Source organism: Triticum aestivum, chromosome 5A, assembly GCF_018294505.1.
Source record: "Triticum aestivum cultivar Chinese Spring chromosome 5A, IWGSC CS RefSeq v2.1, whole genome shotgun sequence".
Taxonomy (NCBI): domain Eukaryota; kingdom Viridiplantae; phylum Streptophyta; class Magnoliopsida; order Poales; family Poaceae; genus Triticum; species Triticum aestivum.
In genome coordinates this window covers 670,609,797-670,618,470 of record NC_057806.1, presented here as the reverse complement: position 1 = coordinate 670,618,470, position 8,674 = coordinate 670,609,797, and positions in this window count along the sequence as shown.

Genomic DNA, 8,674 nt, shown 5'->3' with positions numbered 1-8,674 from the left:
GGAAATGACTACCCTCCCGCGTGCTTCACTCTAAGTCAGGAGGAGATCGAGCAGTTTTTCACCTGCCTCCTAGGAGTAAAACTTCCTTACGGTTACGCGGGGAAGATAAGTAGATACCTAGACCCAGCGAAGCAGAAGTTCAGCGGGATGAGGTCTCACGACTGTCACGTGCTGATGACGTAGATACTTCCAGTTGCAATCCGTGGGATCATGGACGCGCACGTCCGTGAAACGCTATTTGGCCTATACAACTTTTTCGACGTCATCTCTCGGAAGTCGATTGGCGTGAGGCAACTCAGAAGGCTACAGGAAGAGATCGTGGTGATACTATGCGAGCTTGAGATGTACTTCCCGCCCGCATTCTTCGACGTTATGGTGCATCTGCTGGTCCATATCGTGGAGGATATCATCCAACTCGGGCCGACGTTCCTGCACAGCATGATGCCGTTCGAAAGGATGAATGGTGTCATCAAAGGATACGTTCGCAACATGTCATGTCCATAGGGAAGTAAGCCAGGGGCTTTCTGACCGAAGAGTGCATCTCCTACTGCACGAATTATCTAGGCATCGAGAACCCCGTTGGTCTGCCCATCAACAGGCACCTCGGCAGGCTCGCTGGATGGGGTCACCGTGAGGGTTGCCGCGAAATGCATGTCGACTTCGAGGGTCGACTCGCCGACTTTGAAAGAGCAAACCTAGTCGCGCTACAACACATAGACGTGGTCGATCCTTGGGTGGTAGAGCACAAAACCTTTATTGAGAAGACGTACAATGACCGAGGCCAACAGAGGACGGACGGAGATATACTCAAAGAGCACAACTCATGTTTCACGCGTTGGTTCAAGCAGAAGCTTTTGTCGTACCCTTTACATGAGGACTCTTCCGCAGAAGAACAACTCATATTCGCCTTGTCACAGGGCACCGAGCACAACCTGATGACCTATGAGGCGTACGATATCAACGGCTACACATTCTACACCGAGGACAAGGACATGAAGAGCGATGGTTATCAGAATTCCGGGGTAACGATGGAATCCTACACCGGTAACGACAAGGACAGATACTACGGAAGGATCGAGGATATCTGGGAGCTGAGCTACGCTGGAGAGAAGGTCCCGATGTTCCGTGTCAGATGGGCCAAGAGCGTCCTAAAAGAAGACCGGTATTTCACCACCATGGTTATACCCGAAGCCAAATCCAAGACCGCGGACGCAAACGTCACCGCGAAAAATGAGCCATGGGTACTAGCTTCCCAAGTGGACCAATGCTTCTTCATTACCGACCCGTCAAAGCCCAGTCGTGTTGTCGTGAGGAGAGGCAAAAGGAAGATCATCGGAATGGATGGAGTAGCCAATGAGCAAGACTTCGACAAGTACGGCGACCCGAAGATCGAACATGATGATGACGATGAAGTAGCAGCACACACCACAAGAAGAAGCAGGACCACCCTACCTAAAGGACATCCGTTCCACAGAATAACTCCATTTGCGAAAAAGAAGGGCAAGAAGATTGTGAACAGATATCTAGCTAAGAATGATTGTATTTAAATCGTATTCTTCATTTCTAGATTGTATTTCATGGGCACTTTTTGATATCATGAATATTTTTAAATTTCATGGGAACTTTTTGAATTCATGAGGACACTTGATCTCGATCCCCCTCCATCTCGATCTCGATTCCCCCTCCATCTCGATCTTGATCCCCCTCCATCTCGATCCCACCCGCACCCTCCCCCGCTCCACCGTCACAAATGAATGCAACTAAAAATCCAAAAAAACAAATTTGATTATATTTTCAAATAACAAATTTGATGATATTTTTTTAAAAATTATTACTGTTTTTATAAAAATTTATTACTGTTTCATATTCATATGCATTTTCTAAAAAAAATTAGATGCAACAAAAAATAATAAAAAATTACTTATGGCACACCGCTGGCTGGTGCGCCATTGCTTTGCAAAAAAAAGATTACTTATGGTGCATCGCTCGGGGGTGCGCCATTGCTATCAAAAAACATTCTAATGGCGCACCTCCAGGGGGTGCGCCATTAGTAATGTCCCCCCTAGCTAATTCGCCCGATCCCTTCGTCCCTCCCTCGCCAGATCCACTTCCCCCCTCGCCACACCCTCACGCACACCCCGTCCTTCCACCGCCGGCTCCACCGTCGCCGCCCCGCCTCCTCGGGCTCCACCGCCGTCGCCTTTCCTCCTCGAGCCGGGCAGCCACACGCGCCCAGCCTCCGTGGCCCCAACTCTGGCACCGCCCCCGCCTTGCCTCCCTCCTTGTCCCCGGAGCAGCCGCCCCCGCCCAGGAACGCCGCCACCGAAGCTACGTCGGCGACCGGTCCATAGGCAGGTAGCCACCACCCCTCCTTCCTCCTCCCTCCCCCTCCCTCCTTCCCTATTGCATCCTATGCCCGCTCAAACCCCCCCTGATTTCTGCACTGGATGAGCACCTGCCCTGCTGCTGACCGCCCTCGCCCCACCTACACCGGCCCCCGCCTCTGCTCTCGCCCCACGCATCGCGCTCGGCCTACCGCCGGCTGAGCCCCGACCCCGCCCGCACGACCCTGCTGCCGCTGCTCTGTCGTGGTTGCACGCCTGCGCCGCCACGCTGCTCTGCTGCTCTACATGCTGCTATCGCCGCCTCCTTTCCTCGTCCTTGCTGCTCCTCTCCCCTCGCCCCTAGTGCTGCTACTCCACTTCTCTAAATCCTTCTTGCTGCCGCTCTCTACTGCTTCTACTCCATCTTTATGCTATGAGAAATAACTGTCATCGAAATCTTGCTTTGTGATTGAGTAATCTGCTAGTATAATTGTGTGTTCACCTTGTTTACTAGTCCATGTACTAGTTATCTTTGTACGTGTTTGACTTTCAGTCGTTGCTCACTATTTTCTCATCTGCATGTCAAGGAGCTGGAGCTGCATCTGCACTCCAAGGAGCGGCTGGTTAGTACTGCTTGTTCTCGTACCCAGAGCAGTTGGTGATGTTGCAAATAGAAGTAGAGTACTGCTTGTTGTACTTGTGATCTTGCAAATAGGAGTTGGAGTAATTTAACTTAACTGGAGTAATTTGTTGCATCTGTTGTAGGTGGTCTAGTCTTGCCCATCTACTGCCCATTTCCTCTAGTACCGGAGTTGGAATTTAGTGTACTGGACACTTTCATCGATTGCTAGGGTACTTCCTCTCCTTTCTCTCCTTTAGTGTACTAGAAACTTCCATAAATTTCAGAAACTTCATATAAAAATTTTATTCACTGCTGCTGATGTACTACTTGTGATGCTGCTGCTGCTGCTCTACTTGTGATGCTGCTGCTACTTGTGATTTTGTCAACTTGTGATGCTGCTGCTACTTGTGATCTTCTGAAATGACCCCTTTCTCCCGAAATGTTGATTAATTTCCGTTTCGGTTGAGAATGGGGCACTCCTAGGTCAAGAAAATTAGCAAAGGTCATGCCCAATTTTCTTGACATAGAAGGTGCCCGATTCTCAACCGAAACAAAAATTAATCAACACTTATAGTTTGACCTAGAAGATGCCCAATTTGTTAACTCTAGTTCAGGTGTTGAATGTTAATCTGAGTGTGTGTGATGGTGACTGAACAGATAAATCATGTCTCCCAACATTTTCAGCTAAGTGGACTCTCACACACACACACTATCTTTCTTTACACTTAAGCAGTGGCGAGATCTGCTCCCTCCACACAATGTGCAACAAGCAAGTAGGTGGATCTAGGCTTGGCTATATTAGCTATGAGCCAATGTGGTCAAGTCAAAAGAGATGATGCAGATGGATGGATAGATGGATGGATGGGGATGCAGCACCACTCCACCACCTTCACTTGTCTAGCTTGTGGTTTACCCCTCACTCTCTCATGCACCAGAAGAATATGATACATACATCCACTTTGATAAGCTAAAACTAGTAAGAGAAGCAGGGCAAAAAATAATTTTGTATTTATTTTAGATCACATACACAAAATAACCTACCAGCAATACAAATCTAGTTTCAGAAACATGTGATACATACATCCACTTTGATAAGCTAAAACTAGTAAGAACAACAGGGCAAAAAATAAATCTATGTACGATATAGGGGTGCTACAGCTATATCCTCCATCCCGTCCCACCGGAGCAAGCAATCCTACAAGCTGTTCCTCATGTTTTTCCCTCTACTAGTAGACTGGAACTTCCCTATGCTGGCTAGTTTGCACCCTCTACAAGTTGCTACTACTTCCGAATAACCTAACAGCCATCGAAATCTAGTTTGAATCAGAAAAATGTGAGAAAACCCATCGATTGAGGCGGACAACTAGTTGTAGATGAGGAAGGGCATTTGAGGCCCCATCAAGTCTATGAAGATGTGATGGGTCCTGATATATTGACTTGCGGATTTATTTTTTCCTAGACTGCCTTGGTGTCGACAAACCCTAAATGATGAGACCATGATCTTGTTCCTTGACAATAACCAACTTTTTGACCAAACTTTTTTCCTATTTAGAGCGAAACATGGCCCACAACGATGAGGCCGGCGGTTCAGGCGGCAAGCAATTCTGGGAGCTGTCCCAGGAGATGGAGGAAGAGCCTCACCACTATGAGGACGCCGCGGAAGACACAGATCCTGACTACACAACCCCTAGTGGCGTCGGGGATGACACCACCGATGGTGCCGCTGAGGATGCCACCACAGATGATGGCGGCGCACACACAGATGGCAGCCAACCGAAGAAGCAAAGGAAGGACCGGCGCCCGAATGCGCTCCGCACCCTCAAGGAGGAATTCACTCAAGTGGACTCCGACGGGAATCCAATGGAGCCCAAACATATAGTCAAGGGGTACTCGGTTCAGCTCGGGTGCATTCTTCGGAGCACCGTGTCAATCAACACCGAGAACCTTGGGCATAAGGACCGAGGGAATTTGCGCAACCTCCTCTTCACGAAGCTGCACGAACGATACAAGTTCCCCGCCGAATTTGAAAACACACGCCTCTCAGGGAATAAAGTGAACAGTGCCGCCCTCACAAAGATGAGCACGGCCCTGTCTACTTGGAAAAGCGCGGTGAAGAGAATGATTGATAAAGGTGATAGTTATGAGAAGATCAAGGCGAAATATCCTTTGATGAGCGAAGATGAGTACAAGGAGTTCAAGATCAAGTGCGAGAGCAGTGCAACCTCCGAATCAAGTCAGTGGGGGAAAGAAATGCGGGAGTTGAACTTAGGGGAACACAAACTCGGTCCCGGCGGTTACAGAGTGGCGGAGCCTATATGGGACAAGGAGGACGCGGAGCGTGCCGAGCAAGGCCTACCGCCCCGCTTCAAGAAATACAGCGGTGACAAGCAGGCCAGGAACTATGTCAGGGCCCGGTACAAGGAGGACCCGATAACAAAGGAGCTTACCACGGATCCAAAGACCAGGGCACTTGAGCTTCTTCTGGTAAGGAATACACCCCCGCGTAATTAGCTCCATATGGTTTGCACTCTAATTAATCCCCAATATTTCTAAATGGTTCACGTTCCTTTCGCAGGACACTGAAAGCAGTAGCGCGGGGTCGTTTAAGAGCTCCCCTTTCGACACCCCTTTAAATAGGGCGTTGAACGTAATGAAAAACAAGGATAAGCTCACTAAGCCGACGTCAGCTGGTCGTGTGGCCGGCAAAGGCTTGTCCACAAAATGGGGGTCATACTATACCGCAGGTGTGCGGAAGGAGAAAAAGACCAGCTCAGAAAGCCAGACGCGCGAGGTTGAAGAACTCAAGGCACAAGTGGTGCGGATTCCGGAGCTTGTACAAGAGCAAGTGCAACAACAACTTGGAACGACGCTCAACGCCATGGTGCCTACGTTGATTCATGGGCTGACGACGTGGATTGCGGGCGGCCAACAGGGGCCTCCCCCGGTTCCTAGCTTCACGGCCAGCAACTCGCATAGCATGCACACGGCGCCATTGGTGTCTCCGGCAGCGGTGCCATTGGTGTCTCCGGCGGAGGCGGTATTCGTGTCTCCGGCGCCGGCACGGGCATTGGAGCTTAATGCACCCGGGTGTATGCCGGCCGGCACCTCGCCAACAAGCGCCCCCTCCGTCAGTTGCACGCCCGCCGTTGGCGGTGCCTCGACATTAGCCGAGCTCGACGGCATCACGGTAACTAAGCCTCTCGGCCGATGACTTCATCTCCTTGCCTTTGATTGGGCATCCCTAACGCCCTGTACATGTTTTCGTAGGGCACCGCCGACGTTCCTTGCACTCTTCTGCACTTCGTGGGTGCCGAGTTGGTCGATGTCGCCAAGGGCAGAATCGTTCAACCGGGCAACCCCATGTTCCACGGTAATCCGATGCCACCCACAATGTATAGGGTTGAAGTGGTTCGGGTGCTGCCAGGCTGCGACGAGCTGTTACCTCCGATTCGACCTATTGGGGCCGACAAAGAAGATGAGATGACCCTCAGCGCCTGCGTAAACTGGCCTCTGCTTTGGCCGAAGAGCCAGATTCGTTTGGGGCGGGGGACACCACCCCACAGACAAGACCGCCAGTCGTGCCGGCGCCAAGCCATGGCAAGAACGCCGCAACGCTACCGGACCTGCCGGACATCCCTATGGCACAGGATCCGGAAAACCCTATGGCACAGGATCCGGACGGTGACGACAACGAAGATGGTACATTTACCAACGTTGATAAGTACTTTGCCGAACATGGGTACGCTGACAAGTTCTGCGGGCCTCTTTCTCAAGAACCCAACCAAGACCACCGCGATCTAGCTGGTACGGCGGAGAATTCCAATTGCAAGAGGCATCGTATGGCGTTCAGTTCTCAGGACACGCCTCCAGCTCCCGCCTTCACGGAGCCTCAGATAGCTAAGGTGCGAAATATTATCAGCCCCAACACGCTCAAGAAGGCGGTCTGTGAGCAGAACTCGGTCCCATTACAAGAGATCAAGAAGAAGGGACGGAAACGAAAGACTAACAAGGGCGCTGGTGCGAGCCAGCCGGCACCGAGTTTGATCCATGCTCAGGACGGGCCACCTTCACCTAAGGATATCTCGAGGAGGGTGCATGTGGCGGGTAGGGCGATGCTACCGCCAAATATGCTGAATGCTGCAACCGGTGCTATGCGGAGTCTGCACGACAGTGTTCTTTCTTTGGAGAAGCAGTGTCTCAGAGAGAAGGATGTGGCATACCCGGTTTTCGTGGCCAAGGTGCCAGAGGGCAAGGGCTTTGTGGATGGTGACATCGGGGGTACGATCGTCCTGCGGTTTGATGACATCTTTCCTATGTTTAACCTTCATCCGCTGCACTACACCTTCGTTCGGCTGTTTTCGCTGAGTATGGAGATGCGGATCATTAGAGACAAGACCCCGGACATCGTGATAGTCGACCCCTTCTACATGCGTGCCAAGCACTTGAGCAGCGCTGGGGACCGCCAAGTTGCGAGTTCACACCTCTAAGGCGTCATTCTGGCAAACCCAAATAAGGATAACTTCCTTGTGGCTTACTTTCCCGAGTAAGTCATCCCTTAACCGCCCCGTAACATATGATTTCTTAGATTTCGATCATTTTTTTTCTAACATTCCGTGTTCTGTGCAGTGACACACATTGCACACTCATCCTCTTAAGCCCGAAATATTCCATGGCCACGTATTTCGACCCGAATCATAACTCCAACATAGACTACACAAATGTCAAGAAAGTTCTTGATGATGTTCTCCCCGGCTACACCAAATCTGGAGGCACCTTCACCAGGGCAGTTCGTAAGTACGGCAAGAACATGTTCTCACACAATATGAAGTTCTGCTGCGTCAAGCAGCCGCCTGGCGGTCAGAAGGAGGCCTACTACACCCTCCATCTCAAGCGGGCGATCGTAAGGGACCATCTTCAACTTCTGCTACCAGATAATCTCAAAGATTGGGCGGCGAGCTTGTCGGCAGTCCAGGACACGGACCTCAGACAAGAATTCTTTCGCATCCAGTCGGAGTTTGCGGACATCATCCATCAAGATGTCCTTCATATCTCGGGGCAGTTCTTCCTCAGATATCAACCGTCCAACAGTGAGATAGATGAAACGCTACAAATGCAGGGTGACAACGACCTCGATTTCATGACCATCACGACAGACGACGGCTTCATCCACGTTCCTGTCCGATGAGTCGAGTCGAAAGTAGTGATGTGTAGTTCTAAAACATTGATTGGCTCATGTTGTAATTATACTTTAATGAATTCATATGTCTCTTTGGTTTGGACAGTCATTCAACTTAGATATAATCGATGCTATTTATTAGTAGGACCATGAATCGTGCTATTAATGTCTTGCTTTTCTCTTCCGATCCTTTTGTTGCATACTTACATATTGCTTATGTATTGTCTGTTGTTTGGCTTGTGCATAGAGATGCCGTCGTATGTCGTGTACAAGGGTAAGGTTTTCCGGAGTCTACGACGACTGGGAGGAGTGTCGGAGACAGGTTCACCGTTTCAGCGGTAACAGTTACAAAGGGTACACCACTAGGGCGGAGGCCGAATGTAGATACGCCCGCTATCTAGCGGGAGAGAGGAGGGAGCGTTGGAGGAACCGGATGAAGACCAGTTTGATCGCGATGATGCTCATCGTGATGACCACAGCTCTCTTCTATGTTTTATCTTTGTTCGGTCTTTTGAATTCGGAGACTAATATGATGAATTGTATTCGGAGACT